This window comes from Aulostomus chinensis, chromosome 1, assembly GCF_037954235.1.
Source record: "Aulostomus chinensis isolate RoL2024-O1b breed Wild chromosome 1, RoL_Achi_v1.0, whole genome shotgun sequence".
In the NCBI taxonomy this organism is placed as follows: Eukaryota; Metazoa; Chordata; class Actinopteri; order Syngnathiformes; family Aulostomidae; genus Aulostomus; species Aulostomus chinensis.
In genome coordinates, this window is record NC_141320.1 from 36,028,462 (window position 1) to 36,046,766 (window position 18,305).

Below are 18,305 nucleotides of genomic sequence, written 5' to 3' on the forward strand. Positions count from 1 at the left end.
ATCATTTTGAGGTTCGTAGAACTCTCACTACATCACTGAAGAATCATTTAAAGGTTCGTAGCAACTCTCACCACATCACTGTAGCATCATTTTGAGGATCGTAGCAACTCTCATGACATCACTATCAGCATCATTTTGAGGTTCGGAGCAACTCTCATGACATCACTAGCAGCATCATTTTGAGGTTAGTCGCAACTCTCACTACATCACTGTAGCATCATTTGTTTGGTTAATGGTAATTCTTATTACATCACTGTAGCATCATTTGAGCATCGTAGCAACTCTCACGACATTACTGTTGCATCATCTTGCGGTTTTTAGCAACTCTCACCACATCACTCCAGCATCATTTTTAGGTGAGTTGCAACTCTCAATACATTACTGTAATCATCATTTTGAGGTTTTTAGCAACTCTCACCACATCACTGGAGCATCATTTCTTAGGTTAGTAGCACCTCTCATTACATCACTGTCAGCATCATTTTGAGATTAGTAGCAACTCTCACTACATCACTGGAGCATCAGTTTGAGGTTTTTAGCAACTGTCACAACATTACTGTAGCATCATTTTGAGGTTGGTAGCAACTTTCACTACATCACTCTAGCATTATTTTGAGTTAACAGAAACTCACACTACATTACTGTCAGTATCATTTTTAGATTTTTAGCAACTCTCACTAAATGACTTTAGCATCATTTTGAGGTTCGTAGCAGCTCTCATGACATCACTTTGGCATCATTTTGAGATTAGTTGCAACTCTCACCACATCACTGTGGCATCATTTCTTAGGTTAGTAGCAAGTCTCATTCTATCACTTTGGCATCATTTTGAGGTTCGTAGCAACTCTCACTACATGACTGTAGCTTTATTTTGAGTTAAGCAGAAACTGTCACTACACTACTGTCAGTATCATTTTTAGGGTTTTAGCAACTCTCACTACATCACTGAAGCATCATTTATAGATTTTAAGCAACTCTCACTACATAACTGTAGCATCATTTTGAGGATAGTAGCAACTCTCACTACATCACTGTAGCATCATTTTGAGGATAGTAGCAACTCTCACTACATCACTGTAGCATCATTTGGAGGATAGTAGCAACTCTCACTACATCACTGTAGCATCATTTGGAGGATAGTAGCAACTCTCACTACATCACTATAGCATCATTTGGAGGATAGTAGCAACTCTCACTAAATGACTGTCAGCATCATTTTAAGGTTTTAAGCAACTCTTACTGCATCACTGGAGCATGATTTTGAGGTTCGTAGCAACTCTCACTACATCACTGTAGCATCATTTTGAGGTTCGTAGCAACTCTCACCACATCACTGTAGCATCATTTTGAGGTTCGTAGCAAATCTCACTACATCACTGTAGCATCATTTTGAGGTTTTTCGCAACTCTCACCACATCACTGTAGCATCATTTTGAGGTTCGTCGCAACTCTCACTACATTACTGTTAGCATCATTTTGAGGTTTTAAGCAACTCTCACTACATCACTGGAGCATCATTTTGAGGAAAGTAGCAACTCTCACTTCATGACTGTCAGCATCATTTTAAGGTTTGAAGCAACTCTCATTACATCACTGGAGCATCATTTTGAGGTTCTTAGCAACTCTCACAACATCACTGAAGCATCATTTTGAGATTTTTAGCAACTCTTACTACATCACTGTAGCATCATTTTGAGCTTCGTAGCAACTCTCACTACATCACTGTAGCATCATTTTGAGGTTTTAAGCAACTCTCACAACATCACTGAAGCATCATTTTGAGGAAAGTAGCAACTCTCACTTCATGACTGTCAGCATCATTTTAAGGTTTGAAGCAATTCTTTTTACATCACTGGAGCATCATTTCTTAGATTAGTAGCAACTCTCACTACATTACTGTAGCATCATATTGAGGTTCGTAGTGTCACGTCCCCATGGTCACGGGCATGGGGGCGTTGCATTATTTTTGACTTCCTTCCCTTCTCGGGTTCGAGCTTCATGGGGCGGAGCTGCTGACTAATTGGGAGCACCTGGGCCCGGCGTCTCCCAGCTATAAAGCAGGCGACCAACCTGGCCGGTTGTCTCTCGCTCACTCCTCCTGGCCCACGTCGGAGCGATGGTTGTGTTTCTTGAGTTATGTCTTGTTTAGTTCTCTGCATCCATCACACCGCACACATACACCCCCTGTACACTCATGCACACACTCGCACTCACCACTGACACTACTGATAACCACACTCCACTGTACGTTATGGTTTGCCTTGTGTTGATTTTGCGTTACTAATAATAAATTATTAGTTGTGTGTCACGTTTAGTCCGCGTCTCCCTCCTTCGATGTCACGATTTCTGAGCCGGGTCGTGACAGAAGCAACTCTCACCACATCACTGTCGCATTATTTTGAGATTTTAAGCAACTCTCACTTCATCACTGTAGCATCATTTGGAGGATAGTAGCAACTCTCACTACATGACTGTCAGCATCATTTTAAGGTTTTAAGCAACTCTCACTACATCACTGTAGCATCATTTTGAGGATAGTAGCAACTCTCATGACATAACTTTCGCATCTTTTTTAAATTAGTAGATACTCTCATTACATCACTGTCAGCATCATTTTGAGTTCATTATTATCATTGAGGTTATTCGAATCTTTCACTGCATTACTGTTAGCATTATTTTGATTTCATTAGCAATTCTGACGACATCTCTGTCACATTATTTTGAGGTTATTAGCAACTCTTCCTACATCCCTGTAGCATTGTTTTTGAGGTCGTTAGCAACTCTTCCTACATCACTGTAGCATTTTTTGAGGTTAATAGCAAATCTTACGACATCACTCTCAGCAACATTTTGAGATCATTAGTAACTTTAATTACATCACTGTAGCATCATTTTGAGGTTCGTAGCAACTCTTCCTACATCACTGTAGCATCATTTTGAGGATAGTAGCAACTATCACTTCATGACCGTCAGCATCATTTTGAGTTCATTTGCAATTCTTACTACATCACTTTCGCATCATTTTGAGATCATTAGCAATTCTTCCGACATCACTGTCGCATTATTTTGAGGTTCGTAGCAACTCTTACTACATTACTGTTGCATTATTTAAATGTTTGTAGCAACTCTTACTACATTACTGTTGCATTATTTAAAGGTTCGTAGCAACTCTTACTGCATTACTGTCAGCATCACTTTGAGTTTATTAGCAACTATCACTACATTACTGTTAGCATCATTTTGAGTTTATTACCAATTCTCACGACATCACTGTCGCATTATTTTGAGGTTCGTAGCAACTCTTACTACATGACTGTCAGTATCACTTTGAAGTTTTTCGAAACACTTACTACATTACAGTCAGCATCACTTTGAGTTCATTAGAAACTATCAGCACATTACTGTTAGCATCATTATGAGGTTAGTAGCAACTCTTACCACATGACTGTCAGCATCACTTTGAGGTTGTTCCAAACACTTACTACATTACCGTAAGCATCACTGAGTTAATTAGCAACTATCACTACATTACTGTTAGGATCATTTTGAGTTCATTAGCAATTCTTCCGACATCACTGTCGCAATATTTTGAGGTTCGTAGCAACACTTACTACATGATTGTCAGCATCACTTTGAGGTTGTTCGAAACACGTACTGCATTACTTTAAGCATCACTGAGTTGATTAGCAACTTTAAGTACATCACTGTTAGCGTCATTTTGACTTCATTAGCAATTCTTACTACATCACTGTCGCATCATTTTGAGATCATTAGCAATTCTTCCGACATCACTGTCGCATTATTTTGAGGTTCGTAGCAACTCTTACTACATTACTGTTGCATTATTTAAAGGTTCGTAGCAACTCTTACTACATTACTGTTACCATCACTTTGAGTTCATTCGCAACTATCACTACATTACTGTTAGCATCATTTTGAGTTTATTCGCAATTCTTACTACATCACTGTCGCAACATTTTGAGGTTCGTAGCAAATCTTACTTAATGACTGTCAGCATCACTTTGAGGTTGTTCGAAACTCTTACTACATTACTGTAAGCATCACTGAGTTTATTAGCAACTATCACTACATTGCTGTAAGCATCATTTTCAGTTCATTAGCAATTCTTCCGACATCACTGTCGCATCATTTTGAGATCATTAGCAATTCTTCTGACATCACTGTCGCATTATTTTGACGTTCGGAGCAACTCTTACTACATTACTGTTGCATTATTTAAATGTTTGTAGCAACTCTTACTACATGACTGTCAGCATCACTTTGAGTTTATTAGCAACTATCACTACATTACTGTTAGCATCATTTTGAGTTCATTGGCAATTCTTCCGACATCACTGTCGCAATATTTTGAGGTTCGTAGCAACTTTGACTACATTACTGTTGCATTATTTTGAGGTTCGTAGCAACACTTACTACATGACTGTCAGCATTACTTTGAGTTTATTCGAAACTTTCACTCCATTACTGTGAGCACCCTTTTGAGTTCATTAGCAATTCTTACTCCATCACTGTCGCATCATTTTGAGATCATTAGCAATTCTTCCGACATCACTGTCGCATTATTTTGAGGTTCGTAGCAACTCTTACTACATGATTGTCAGCATCACTTTGAGGTTATTCGAAACGTTCACTCCATTACTGTTAGCATAATTTTGAGTTCATTAGCAATTCTTACTAAATCACTTATGCATCATTTTGAGATCTTTAGAAATTCTTCTGACATCACTGTCGCATTATTTGAGGTTCGTAGCAACTCTGACTACATGACTGTCAGCATCACTTTGAGTTTATTAGCAACTATCACTACATTACTGCTAGCATCATTTTGAGTTTATTCGCAATTCTTACGACATCACTGTAGCATTAAATTGAGGTTCGTAGCAACTCTTGCTACATGACTGTCAGCATCACTTTGAGGTTGTTCGAAACTCTTACTACATTACTGTAAGCATCACTGAGTTTATTAGCAACTATCACTACATTACTGTTAGCATTATTTTGAGTTCATTAGCAATTCTTACTCCATCAGTGTCGCATCAGTTTGAGATCATTAGCAATTCTTCTGAAATCACTGTCGCATTATTTTGAGGTTCGAAGCAACTCCAACTACATGACTGTCAGCATCACTTTGAGGTTATTCGAAACTTTCACTACATTACTGTTCGCATCATTTTGAGTTCATTAGCAATTCTTACGACATCACTGTCGCATCATTTTGAGATCATTAGGAATTCTTCCGACATTACTTTCGCATTATTTGTAGTTCATTAGCAATTCCTACGACATCACTGTAGCATTATTTTGAGGGTAGTAGCAACTCTTACTACATGACTTTCAGCATCATTTGAAATTGTTCGAAACACTTACTACATTACTGTAAGCCTCACTGAGTTTATTAGCAACTATCACTACATTACTGTTGCATTATTTTGTGTTCATTAGTAATTCTTACGACATCACTGTCACATCATTTTGAGATCATTAGCATTTCTTCCGACATCACTTTCGCATTATTTGGAGGTTCGTAGCAACTCTTACTACATTACTGTTGCATTGTTATGAGGTTAGTAGCAACTCTTAGTACATGACTGTCAGCATCACTTTGAGGTTGTTCTAAACTTTCACTTCATTACTGAAAGCATCACTGAGTTTATAGCAACTATCACTCCATCACTGTCGCATCATTTTGAGATCATTGGCAATGTTTCCAACATCACTGTCGCATTATTTTGAGGTTCGAAGCAACTCTTACTACATCACTGTCAGCATTACTTTGAGGTTATTCGAAACTTTCACTACATTACTGTTAGCATCACTGAGTTCATTAGCAACTATCACTACATTACTGTTAGCATCATTTTGAGTTCATTAGCAATTCTTCCGACATCACTGTAGCATTATTTTGTGGTTTGTAGCAACTCTTACTACATTACTGTTAGCATCACTGAGTTTATTAGCAACTATCACTACATTACTGTTCGCATAATTTTGAGTTCATTAGCAATTCTTATGACATCACTGTCGCATCATTTTGAGATCATTAGGAATTCTTCCGACATCACTGTAGCATTATTTTGAGGTTCGTAGCAACTCTTACTACATGACTGTCAGCATCACTTTAAGGTTATTCGAAACTTTCACTACATTTCTTTTCGCATCATTTTGAGTTCATTAGCAATTCTTACGACATCACTGTCGCATCATTTTGAGATCATTAGTAATTTTTACAACATCATTGTAGCATTATTTTGAGGTTTATTAGCAACTCTTCCTCCATTACTGTTAGCATCATTTTGAGTTCATTAGCAATTCTTCCGACATCACTGTAGCATTATTTTGAGGTTTTGAGGTACCTTTGTTTGTAACCGATCTGCTGACCAGCGAGACGCCACCACGCACGGCTGTCGGCTCCGTAAAGGAGGGAGAGGAAGTGGAAAGGACGGAGAAGGGTTGGACCAGGTCTATTTCTAGGTGACCACTCACTATCGTCTGCCACACTGCCCCTCATGGTGGGGAGTGTAGCGCCATCCTGCCACAGTACATTTGTTTCATTCTTTTGCTCTTGCACTTTCATTAAAATGGACTTGACTTGAGAACGTTTTGTTTCAAAATATAGAAGAATTCCCAGATTTATAGGTAGCATGATTATGAAGTTGCCCTTGCACCCGGTGGGAAAATGTCCTCTGCATTTGACTCTCACTATGTAGGAGCAGTGGTAGCAGTGTCAGCCTGGGGGCTTGGTCAAGATCAATGACAGGAGTAGCAGACAAGTAATATCCATAGCATGCATGTTGTTTGAGAGGAGTAAGGGTACACTGTTGGTCTCTCACCTGATGCGCTGTCATCAGCACAAATGATCTGTTCCTAAACATCAAAATCTACCATCCCCCCTGATTGTTTTTTACAACTGGAGTACTGGTTAACACTTCAGAAAGCCTTCATTCAGAGCTGTGAAGAACCTTGAACCTGATATCCCAGACATCAAAGTGGGCCACTAACTGGCCAGATGAAGCTATGCTAGGCTGCTGTATCCTGAAGAGCTAAAGTAGCAGCTTCTGAGAGGGATGCTAACCTGGATGTGTTCATCTCCTACTTTAATATCAGCCCCCAACTTGGAGCTCTGACAGCCTCCAGCTTGTTGTTCCTGTTTCTGCTTCAGTCAACAGGGAACTCCAACCTGCAGTAGAATCTTCAACAACAATGGAATAGAAAAGTGAGGAAGAAAAACTAGAATAAACTTACAAAGCTGAGAAATGTTCATGAAGAAGAAAGGCACACGTTATGATTGAGGCCAGAAACTAAAACTCCACACCAAATGTACTTTGACTTGTAGGATAATGAACTTGAATGTGTTGAAACAGCAGATCAATGAATCCACTACCACACAACAAGATGATGACCCCCTACCACAAGATGGCGTCACAGATCCTGACGCTCTGAGCAGGAAACACCGAGCAAAACATTACAACAAAGCTCCTGTTGTTCCCTCCAGGAAAAACTGTGGCTCTGATGAGAAGAAGGATCCCAGCCTCCTCTGAGGATCCATGGCCACACCATTGGGTAGAAGGACGATGGGGTCGGCACCAGGAGGAACCCTGGTGTCTCCGATGCAGGGAAGATGGAGCAGTGAAGAGGCCACATTGTGGCGTCCTAAAGAGGACATTTGGTGGAGCCTGAGACAGCAAACATCACGCCCCCTTCATCAGAAGAACCACAGCACCAGAAGAAAGAATCCTGGCAGTGACGACAGGGAGGATCAGGGTGACCTCCTCACCTCCACCTTTGAACCTTCAAATGAACTTTAAAAAGCTTTAGAGTGGAGAAGGATTTTAAACATTTTATTGTTTTTTCCTTTCATTCTCATTTGTGCGATTGTCTGATTTATTAGAAATAAACACTGTCTGCTGGGTTTACATTGACTGTGATTCTCTTTTTGCATGCAAGTTGAAAGTTCTGCCAATAAAAACCACAAGTATTTGAAGACCAAAGGAAGAACCCCCAAAGTCAGGACCCTGAGATCAAAGTGAGCGCTCTGATCTCAGAGGTCTGGGATATTTCCCATCCCATGGCCCTTCAAATAAGAGCCCTGTGTCACTGTCTCAAAGTTTTCAACCGTATTTGTTTGTTAAATTAAAACCAGACGACCACTGTGGTCCTTTTTTACACGGTAAGTAAAGCACAGATGCCCTGGTGGAGCTGTTGGCACCCTGGACTTTGAATCCAGTGACCTGAGTCCAAGTCTCAGTTCCAGCAGGTTTCCTGCAGCCTTCAGCAGAGCTGCCATGTTTCTCTGTAGAGAACTAAGTGATGCTCTCAGCAGGTTGAGGGCACCACCAACAAGTGAGGTATGAACCTCTGACTTCCTTCTTGTCAAACAGGAAACTCCTAATACCTCATTTGAGTAAAGTACCTCATATTCCTGACATCCAAGTAGTAGTGAAGTGGAGGAAGAAGGGAGGAGATCTCCAACAGGATCCTTCTTTCCTCTGTCCTCCTTGATCTCATGGATCACCACAGTCAAGGGGAGACCCAAGCTCCCGGATGGATCTGGCACTCAGGAACTGCTGAGTTTTCCAGTGGACTTTGTTCCATCCATGGTTCAGGAACAGGACTCCTCCTGGTTAACCTGGTATCTTTCCACCCAACTGTGGGTTCTTGGAGAATTTTTCATGTCATGTCAAGAAATCAGGCTGGTGGGTTTTTCAATGAGAGAAATTCTGGTGACTTAATTAAGTGGCATGTTTGTTGAAGCAGTAATTAACTGATAAATTAAGGAAGGCCTGGCCAGTCTTTGCTCCCAGGTCATACAATGGAGTTAGAAAGTCCTGAATAAATCTGGAGTTCCATGATTTCCTTGTGGTTCTTGTTCCTTTTGCCAATGTAGTCTGGAACAAGAGCAAGATGAACCTCCAAATATCAACAGGTTGATTGCAGGTGATGTCAAGTGGTATTTAGAGGAACGTCCTCCTTGTGTTTGGTTCCATGGTGGAAGGGTGAGCCCTCTGGACTCTGGATCCAGTGATCAGAGTTCAAGTCTCAGAAGGACCTTCCTGTCTGGAATGTGTCCCATGTAACAAACTGATCAAGAGATGTTACGTGGTTCAAATGTTCTGGTTCATTTCTTACTGCCATGAACTCAGACTGTGTGTTTAATGTTAACAATAAATGTAACAACTAAGGAGCCAGTAGCTCCTGTGGAAAAAAATTCTACTTTGTCAGTGAATTAATTCAGTCTGCAGCTGTCAGTGTCTGTCAGGATGGCCGAGCGGTCTAAGGCGCTGCGTTCAGGTCGCAGTCTCTCCTGGAGGCGTGGGTTCGAATCCCACTTCTGACAAAGGACATTTTCTCCACATTCCTATGCATCCACAATGGTAAATTCCAAACCCAGTTGAAGCTGCTCTTCACTGATGGGAGTGAGTGGTTGAACTGGCAGCAGAGGAGGCAAAGGAGCTTCCCTGTGATGTCCCAACATCGCCTGGTTTCCTCCAACATGGAGCAGCCACCAAACTCTAACTTCAATGTTGGATCAAAGTCTGCTGAAGGAATGTGTTTTCTTTCAATTCACATTTTGTCCATTAACTTCATAATCAGAGTCGCCATCTCATCACATGACTAAAGTCTGGGTTCTGTATTGGTGGTAAAATATCCTTCCATGCCCCTCACTAGTTTGCACACAGAAAAGCATATTTTACTGGTTTCAGATCTCTTAGCTTGTTCTCTCTCTTAAACCAGCTGAGGCAGCTTTCATTGTGTGATTCATTTTAAAATATAAAGATGGAACAGAACCATTGGAATCAGATGTCAGGACATTTGAAGGAATGTCAATCTCCTTTTGAAATGTTGCAGTGTGCAGCTGAGGCTCTCTGGCAGTGGCACCAGGAGCCCCAATGGCAGAACCTGGACCCTCCTGGAGGAGAACCACAGGTGAGGGCCTTCTTGGCTCCAGATTGATGGAAATCAAGTGTCTGAGGCTGTTAGCAGCCATGAAGTTGATCTGGTTGGCACTGGTATTTGTTCTTGCTGCAGCTCAGGAGTGATTCAGGAGAAGAGTTTCAGAACAGCCCAGGTTGGGGACTGGAATTTTAAAATGTCCCCTGGAACCAAACAACCTTGGAGGGTAAAACCTCCAATCATAGCCACTCAGATGCAGCAGCAGAAGAAGCTGACATCCACCCTGACAGTCAGAGCATCAAGTCAAGAAAACATCACCATCTTGTAGTTCCAAACCTCCACCTGTCAGATTCAGCTACTTCTGATTGTGGGACTTTAAACTTGAACACAATGGAATTTGGACAAGGAGTTTTCCTTCCAGTCCAAACATCATCGTCCAGCCTCCAACCAGAGGTCCCTCAGTTATCATGGAGCCACAGGTGGAGTCTGGATTCTTTTCTGGAATGAGACGGCAATGAGAGTCCTGCCAAGTGACATCACTGACATGAATGGATGACTTCAGTCACGTGACTGGATGACTTCTGTCACGTGACTGGATGACAGTGTAGATGCCAATGTAGAGGTTGGGGAAATCGTCTCTGAGAATCCAGCTTGAACCCACAGCCTCCTTGTTTTCCAAAAACCCAAACAGCGACCATCAGTCTCCCTCCAATCCTGTACTTTGGTAAACAACAAAAACAGAGTAAAAGTCTCTGGCAACATATTTGTTTCCTGTAGGGTTTCTTCATGTATGTGTGGTGTACCTGCTCTCCCAGAGGACTGCCATCTTTGTTCTGTGGGCTGACATGTTTTAGTGTCAGCACAGGTCATAGCGCTGAGACTGAACTCTCATTCTCCTCCAAGTATTATTTCCACCTCACACTCCTGCAGATATTCAAGTGAACAGGGAACACAAATTTATGCTCAACTTCTCCTGTGTATTCATCCACAGTCACTAAACAACAACCAAACCAAACAAAAGAGGTTTGCTAGCATGGCGATCAGCTGTAGTTCACCATCTTATCCAGGTCACATGACTCAAGAGTAGCGTGGCCGTCTGGCAACCAAAGGGTGGCTGGTTTGATCCTCACTTTCTCCAGTGACCATGTCAAAGTGTCCTTGAGTAAGATACTGAACCCCTAAATACTTCTGATGAGTAGGTTGGCTCCTTGCATGGCAGCCTTCAGCATCAGTGTGTGAGTGTGTGTGAATGAGAGGACATTGTTCAGCTCCTTGAGTGCTGCTGAGGTAGAAAGGCTCTGTACAAACTGAGTCCTTTTACCATTTCTTTCCTGCTTCTAGCGGCGCTGTTGTCACTTCCTGTGACCGTGGAGGGAAGGAGTCCCCCTTCAGAATCAGTTTGATATCATTATGTTACTTCCTCTTCAACATGCCTTTAGCAGACCAACTCAGAGAACAGCTCAGTGAGGTAGTGTGGCCGAGCGGTCTAAGGCGCTGGATTTAAGCTCCAGTCTCTGAGGAGGCGTGGGTTCAAATCCCACCACTGCCATCATGTTCCAGGTCACTGGAGAGGTGTGGCAGGTCTCTCACAGCCTCTCCTCTCTCTTCCACTCAGATCTTCAAACCTGTGACCAAAAGAAGAACCCTCCTCTGAGTCCACAGACCTGAGCATTGCTGCTCTGACTACCAGGTTACCTCCTGGTGATCATGGTGAGGTAGTCAGTTGTTCCTTTGTTTTTTGACAGAGGCTTCATTGTGAATTAAATAATTTTAATTCTTTACTTGAAGTTTCACGCTGTTTCGATTGAAAAAGGCGAGTTCCTGGAGAAGATCTTCCAGGGGTCCAGGTTAAAGCGGTGCCCCAGCTGGCACCAGGCGCTGACCCAGGTCCTCCATGAGAGATACTGTCAGTTCTGTTCTGCCCTGCTCACAACCACAGGCTGGTGTTGAGGCCTGCAGCAACCAGGGCCCCAGTCACCAAGAGTATAAAGGCTGGTCACTGTGGCAGTGGGAGGAGTCAAAATGAAGACAGACCAATGTGAGCAGGACGTTCCTGGAGAAGTCAGAAGAACTTGACCATGTTTCCTACAGTACCCAGGAGGCCTGGTAGTTGTTGAAGGAAGCTCCAAAAGCAAAGAGCAGACAGCAGGACATCAAAAGAAAAGATCCAGACACTAAAACTACAAGTAGAAACAAGAAGAAATACTAAAAGCTTTGGAAAGATACTACAAGGTTGGATATACATTATTATATACACTACTATTCTCATTGACTCCTAAAGAGGGACAGGAAACATTAGAATGTGGATCAGATCAGCTGATTTCAGTGTTGAGTCCATCCCTCCATCCACTTTCTATTCTTGTCCTTTAAGGGTCATGGGGGGGGGGGGCGATCCCAGGTGACATTGTTCAAGAGGCAGGGTTCACCCTGGACAGGTCAGAATTCCTGATGATGTCATCAGGGCTTTGACAGTAGCTAGAATTCTGTCTTTGATCTCAGGAGGACATTAAAGAAACACAATTGAGGAAAGTAGAGGAGAACATTCAGCTTCATTCGAAACACTTGAACTGTTGAACAGTAGAATTTGTTTGAAACACTGAGTGACAGGATTGAAGAGGGAAGATTTTTCTTACTTTAAATTGAATTCTAACTTTAAACTGTGGATGAACATTTTTAGTCGTTCATATTCTAACATACAGAGGAAGTCATGACATTCCCTTTTTAAAAAAAGAAAAAACATGTGAAGCTCCTCCCCCCAACTCCAGATGGACAGACAGACATGAGAGTGGCCAGGAAGCAAAGAAGTGTTGTGCTCCTCTCCAGTGCTCTGGTGTTCATTTTTTCTCATTTTGAAATTCAACAGCTTCTATCATTGATTTGACAGGAAATGTTGATGACACACTGGGATTTTTGTTCTCCTGCTGTCACTGTCAAGTGCAGCTTAACATGAGAGGCAGCAGGATCATTCATGTGTTCATGTTTCCAGCAGACAAGGAGGAAACCTGGGAGGACTTCAGTGACTTTGATCAGTGGTTCTCACTTCATCTTCTCAGTATAAAGTTCAAAGCGAGCTGGCCAGGAGTTGAACCTAGAATCTTCTGATCCGTAGTCAGACGCGTTATCCATTGCACCACCAGCCCTGTGAAGAAGCTGCTGTGTTCATGTTTGCTTGCTGTTACAGAAAACCCCAACAACATGGTGGCATTTTCAGGGGACACAATGGTGCAGTGGTCAGCACTGTGGCCTCCCAGCAAGAAGGTTCAGCTCTCCTCCTATTTGGTTGCTAGGAACCTGAATCAGGCCTCAGTGGAGCGGTGCTGCTGAGGCTGAGTGAGGCTGAGTGAGGGACTGAGCAGGAGCCAGCAGGTCCAAGCAGGTTCAGGCAAACTCCCCTCGGTCCACCAACATCAAAGCAGAGGAACTGAGTTCATCTAACAAAACGATTCATATCATCTCCTCTTGGAATGTTCTGGAACTACAAGTACACTTAAAATGGCCGACTTATGACAACAGAAGGAACTTTGAAGTAGATTTGATTCATTTAAGTCAGTGACAGTCATTTTTTCAAGAATTTAGTTCAGGTAACTTGATTGTTTTACTAAGATGAGCTTTAATGTTATACCATTGAAACAAGACCTTCATGTATTTATGATGACATCACCAATAGGAGCCTTCAGTCTGTCAGGGGGTAGAGTTCAGTCACCACCAATGACATCAGAGTCAGAGTTAGAGATCAAAGACAGACATTAAAGTCTCACATTAAAGTCTCTCTTATTAAAAAAATTAAAGTGTTATATCTTTGAAAATATACTGCAATACATGAAATATTATATTTACATGAATGGTAACCTCGTTCTTATATTCTTTAATATACTGCAATAGTAATGGACCCTCTATGACACTGTAGTGATGAATCTATCAAGGAGTAAAAATGATTATAATCAGAGAATTTTGAAGTCAAGTTTGAGATCAGTTTGATCCTCTCTCTCCCTCCCCCCTCTCTCTCCCTCCCTCCCGCCCTCTCTCCCTGTCTCCCCCCTCTCTCCCTCTCTCTCTGTCTCCCCCCTCTCTCCGTCTACCCCCCCTCTCCCTCTCTCTCTCTCTGTCTCCCCCCCTCCCTCTATCTCCCCCCCCCTCTCTCTCAGGAGCTTTTAAATGAATATTTTAATAAAACAGAACAGGAGACTGAAGAGTGATCACTCAAACCCACAGGCTGAATGGGACATCTCTTAAAAACATTGAACCACTGAGTAAAACCATAGAAGCGCTCCTGTCTAGTCGGTGCTAACAAGTTAGCTGTTGAGTGAGTCCAGCTGTGCTGTCCAGGAATCCTGGTCAAAAGCCTACACACATCAAACAGCTGGTGTGTTGGTGGATCTGTGGATCCTGCTGGAAGAAGCAGGGTGGAGCTCTGAATGGTTCCTGTCTCAAAGAGCTTCTCTGTGCAGCTCCCATCAGCTCCTAAAAACAGGAAACCAGCAGATTCACTGTTGAACAGTGGCATTAAAATGTCTCAAAAGCTGTCCTGTCCACCATTTGTTGGTGCAAAGACATTTAAAAACACAAGTTGAACATTTTCCAAAGTTGCTCTCACCTTCTTTCAAACACCTGGAATGATTTCCTCCAAACCAAAAGAAACTGGTAAAAAAACAACAACAAAAACCTCCTGGAGAATCAAACTCCACCCTCTGCTCCAACTGGACTTGGGACTTCAAATGACCCCCATTAAAAGCCTGCCTGCATCCCCATTCACTGACTGTTGTGCTGTGGGTCTCCTGGACAAACATGGCAGGATCCTCTTGATCTCCAGGAGTTTAAAAGAGCAGCTCTTTTAAAATGGGTTCTGGCTCCGTTCAGGTTTAGAGAGCTGAGACTAAAATCACACATGAATGAAAGAGGGAACCCAAGAAAACAAGTCAGCGTGAAAGAGGAGCAGATTTTAAAACTCCTCATCATTTCCACCTCCAGGAGTGAAGCCTCCCGTGACCCAAGAGGCTCCAGCTGGCAGAGCTCTCACTGGTTTCTCCACCACCTCGCTAACCTGAGCTGGAGCATCTGAGAACCAAACAGTGACCCCCTTCATTCCAGAGCCGACTCCACAAACTCTGAGCCCCACTTTACCCACAGCCAGCAGGCCTCCTCCACACTGCATGACACACGACGACTAAATTTAACACTTCTCATCAAGAGATCTGTCACAGGTGTCTACTGTGGAGGGTCAATCTGTCCGTCCACATTCAGATCATTAACACAGCGACTCCTAAGCACCAGTAGAGCCTGTTCATCGTCCCTGGGTGGGCTCAAACCACCAGCCTCTCGGTTAACAGCCGAGCGCGCTGACCGATTGCACCACAGAGACTCTGAGGCACCTGCTTTTCATGAAGAGTTTTCAGGCTAAATTTAGTGTGTGAGGTCCACACTGCACATTTGAGGGACCATGAAGGACAGAGGAGAGTCTGACTGTCATGGTGAAAGCCTTCAGCACTAGAACTGAAACAGCCCCACCATCTTAACCCCCCCAGACCAAACAGGCTTCATCAGAAACAGACCCCCCTCCTAGAACATCCAGAGATCATCAGTCTGATTAATAGAACATGGCAAACAATCAAGAACTTGTTATTGTTTGATCAGAAGCTGAAACAATGTTTCTATGTTTGTCTGTTCTGGTCTGAATGAAAGAGGAGGTTTTCTTGGTCATGTGACGTGGATGAGAGTTCAACTAGAACTTCCTGCTTCAACAGGATTTTAGTTTGTTGGGATTTTGTCAAAGACACCAACCAAACCTCTGAGTGGTGCAGATGTCTGCTGCCTCCTCAGAGCAGACTGGAGCTCAGCCTCACTCACCTGTGGGAGCCCCAGCAGAGCCACGGTGTGATGGAGTTTCAGTTCAGGCTCCAAGGTCCTGGATTTAATTGGTGTCCTGTGTTTTTAGGCCTCCTGGCACCGATGAATGAATGAACCATTGTTCCAGAGGGAGCTGGTGTCAGGTCAGTCCCTGTTTCTACAAGACCTCCTGCTGCAGAGCCAAACTGGGAAACATTTGAAACTCAAATTCCTGTTCTTGTCACAATCCTGGTCTCCTAAATCAAGGCCTGTTCAGTCAATGGTAGAGCAGAGAGGAGCAGAGGAAGAGAGCTGGGACCAGAACCCAGAGGTTGATGGATCAAAACCATCCTCTGCTCAAAGAAAGGAACAAAATAAACCCTTACCTTTAGGAATGTGTGTCTGTTAAAAAGGATTTCAAAAGGAAATTTGTCTTCCTCCAGAATCACAAACCATTGTGAGTTAACAACAGTCTCCTTTCTGACTGAAGCAAAAGTAGACTTCAAAAGGTTTTTCTGATTCAACATAGCAGCTAAATTTCCATTTCTCCACTGATTATCTGTTAAGGTTCATAGGGGGGGTGGAGCCTATCACAGCTGACATTGGTCGAGGGGCGGGGTTCATCCTGGACAGGTCACCAGTCCATCACAGGGCCAACACATAGAGACAGACAACCATTCACTCTCACAGTCACACCTACAGTCAATTTAGAGTATCAATCAGCCTCATCCCCTCTTGATGTCTTTGGTTCTGGTCCCAGCTCTCTTCCTCTGCTCCTCTCTGCTCTACCATCTATTGACCAGGCCTTGATTTAGGAGAGCAGGATTGAGACAAGAACAGGAATGTGAGAGTTGAAGGTTCACAATTTGGCTCTGAAGCCTCAGCAGGTAAAGATTCATCTCTTATTTCAGAAGTGATTTGAAGAATTCATTGTTGCTGAACTGTTGATGCTTCAATTTCTGGACGTTCACTGGTGGAATGTTTGAGGGTCAGAGGTGAAAAGAGGACAAGTGCACCTGTTGTGTGTGATGGGGCACCAGCATGGAGGAAGTTGTCAAACATTTCCAGCTAAACAGCAGGAAACTTCATGTAAAGAATTAAAATGATTTAATTCAGTGTTTAACTGCCAGGCCTCTAGAATAAAACACCAGGAACAACTGACCACCTCACCATGACTTCACCCTGATAACCAGGAGGTAACCTGGTAGTCAGAGCAGCGGTGCTCAGGTCTGTGGACTCAGAGGAGGGTTCTTCTTCTGGTCCTGGGTTTGAAGACATCAGCAGCCTTGTTGGAGTCAACTGGGATGTTCCTCTCAACAGACAGCAGCATTAAATCAGAGAGCCTGTCTGCTCCATGGCTCCTCCTGAGCTGGTCCTGGATCAGCTTCAGTTTGGAGAGTCACTGTTACACTGGAGCAGAGGTCACTGGCAGTGCTGCATATACTGGGAGGAGCCTGTGGCTCTGGGTACACTGTGCCCATGTTGTTGGCTTGAAGGCAGCTCAGCGTTACTGCACATTGTTGTTTTGGAGAGTTCAAGATGAGGAGAACACTTCAAGTTCAGGACATTTTCTTCCCAGAGTGATAAAAGCAGCCAACACCTCCAGCACAGAGAGGCTGGGAGAGACCTGCCACACCTCTCCAGAGCCCTGGGACATGATGGCAGTGGTGGGATTTGAACCCACACCTCCTCAGAGACTGGAGCCTTAAGCTAGCACCTTAGACCACTCGGCCACACCGCCTCACTGAGCTAGTTAGTGAGTTGGTCTGCTAAAGGCATGTTGAAGAGGAAGTAACAATGACATCAAACTGATTCTGAAGGGGGACCCCTTCCCTCCTGCAGTCACAGGAAGGGATGACAGCACCGCTAGAGGAAGCCGGGAAAGAAATGGTAAATGGACTCAATTTAAACAGAGCCATTCTACCTCAGCACACCAAGCTAGCAAGCCCCCTTTTGTTACCAGATGGCCATGCTATCCCTGAGCCATGTGACCTGGATAAGATGGGTGAACTACAGCTGATCGCCATGCTAGCAAACCCCCTTTTGTCTGGTTTGGTTGTTGTTTGGTGACTGTGGATGAACACACAGGAGAAGTTGAGCATGAATCTGTGTTCCTGTTCACTTGAATATCTGCAGGAGTAGCAGGTGGAAATACTACTGTTTATTTTTGTTCTGATTTCAGAACTGTTGACACGATGGTGTCAGATTAAAGCATCTTCACCTTCCAGATGCTGGTCTCCTTCTGGGGTCCTGACTGACCTCCATCTTGTGTTCTGGATCCACCTGAACCCAGCAGCTCCAGATCCCTTCACTCCCTTACAGGGATAGAAAATGGCTGCTGGATGGAAGTCCCCCAACTGTGGCTGTTCTGAAACTCTTCTCCTCAGTCACTCCTGAGTTGACACTGAGATGGAAACTCTGAGTATCAGGTTCAGAACAGCTGATCTGAGTTGGTCCAATCAGCTGTGAGTGTGTTCACCTTGAGTGTCACAAGTGCACAACCACCACAAAATGACATCATCAATGGAGCCCCGATACCACGAGTCACCATGACAACCAAGAACAAAATA

The 18,305-nt window shown here is 43.3% G+C and overlaps 3 non-coding genes across 3 annotated transcripts; 2 read left to right on the top strand and 1 right to left on the bottom strand.

Annotated features, from left to right (window-relative positions):
• Positions 1 to 9,272: 9,272 nt before the first annotated feature.
• Positions 9,273 to 9,355, top strand: trnal-cag (transfer RNA leucine (anticodon CAG)). The gene has a single exon. It is a non-coding gene; the product is annotated as a tRNA-Leu (tRNA).
• A 2,024-nt stretch (positions 9,356 to 11,379) lies between these two features.
• Positions 11,380 to 11,461, top strand: trnal-uaa (transfer RNA leucine (anticodon UAA)). The gene has a single exon. It is a non-coding gene; the product is annotated as a tRNA-Leu (tRNA).
• Positions 11,462 to 12,979: 1,518 nt separating this feature from the next.
• Positions 12,980 to 13,052, bottom strand: trnar-acg (transfer RNA arginine (anticodon ACG)). Its single transcript has one exon. It is a non-coding gene; the product is annotated as a tRNA-Arg (tRNA).
• Between the last annotated feature and the right edge of the window lie 5,253 nt (positions 13,053 to 18,305).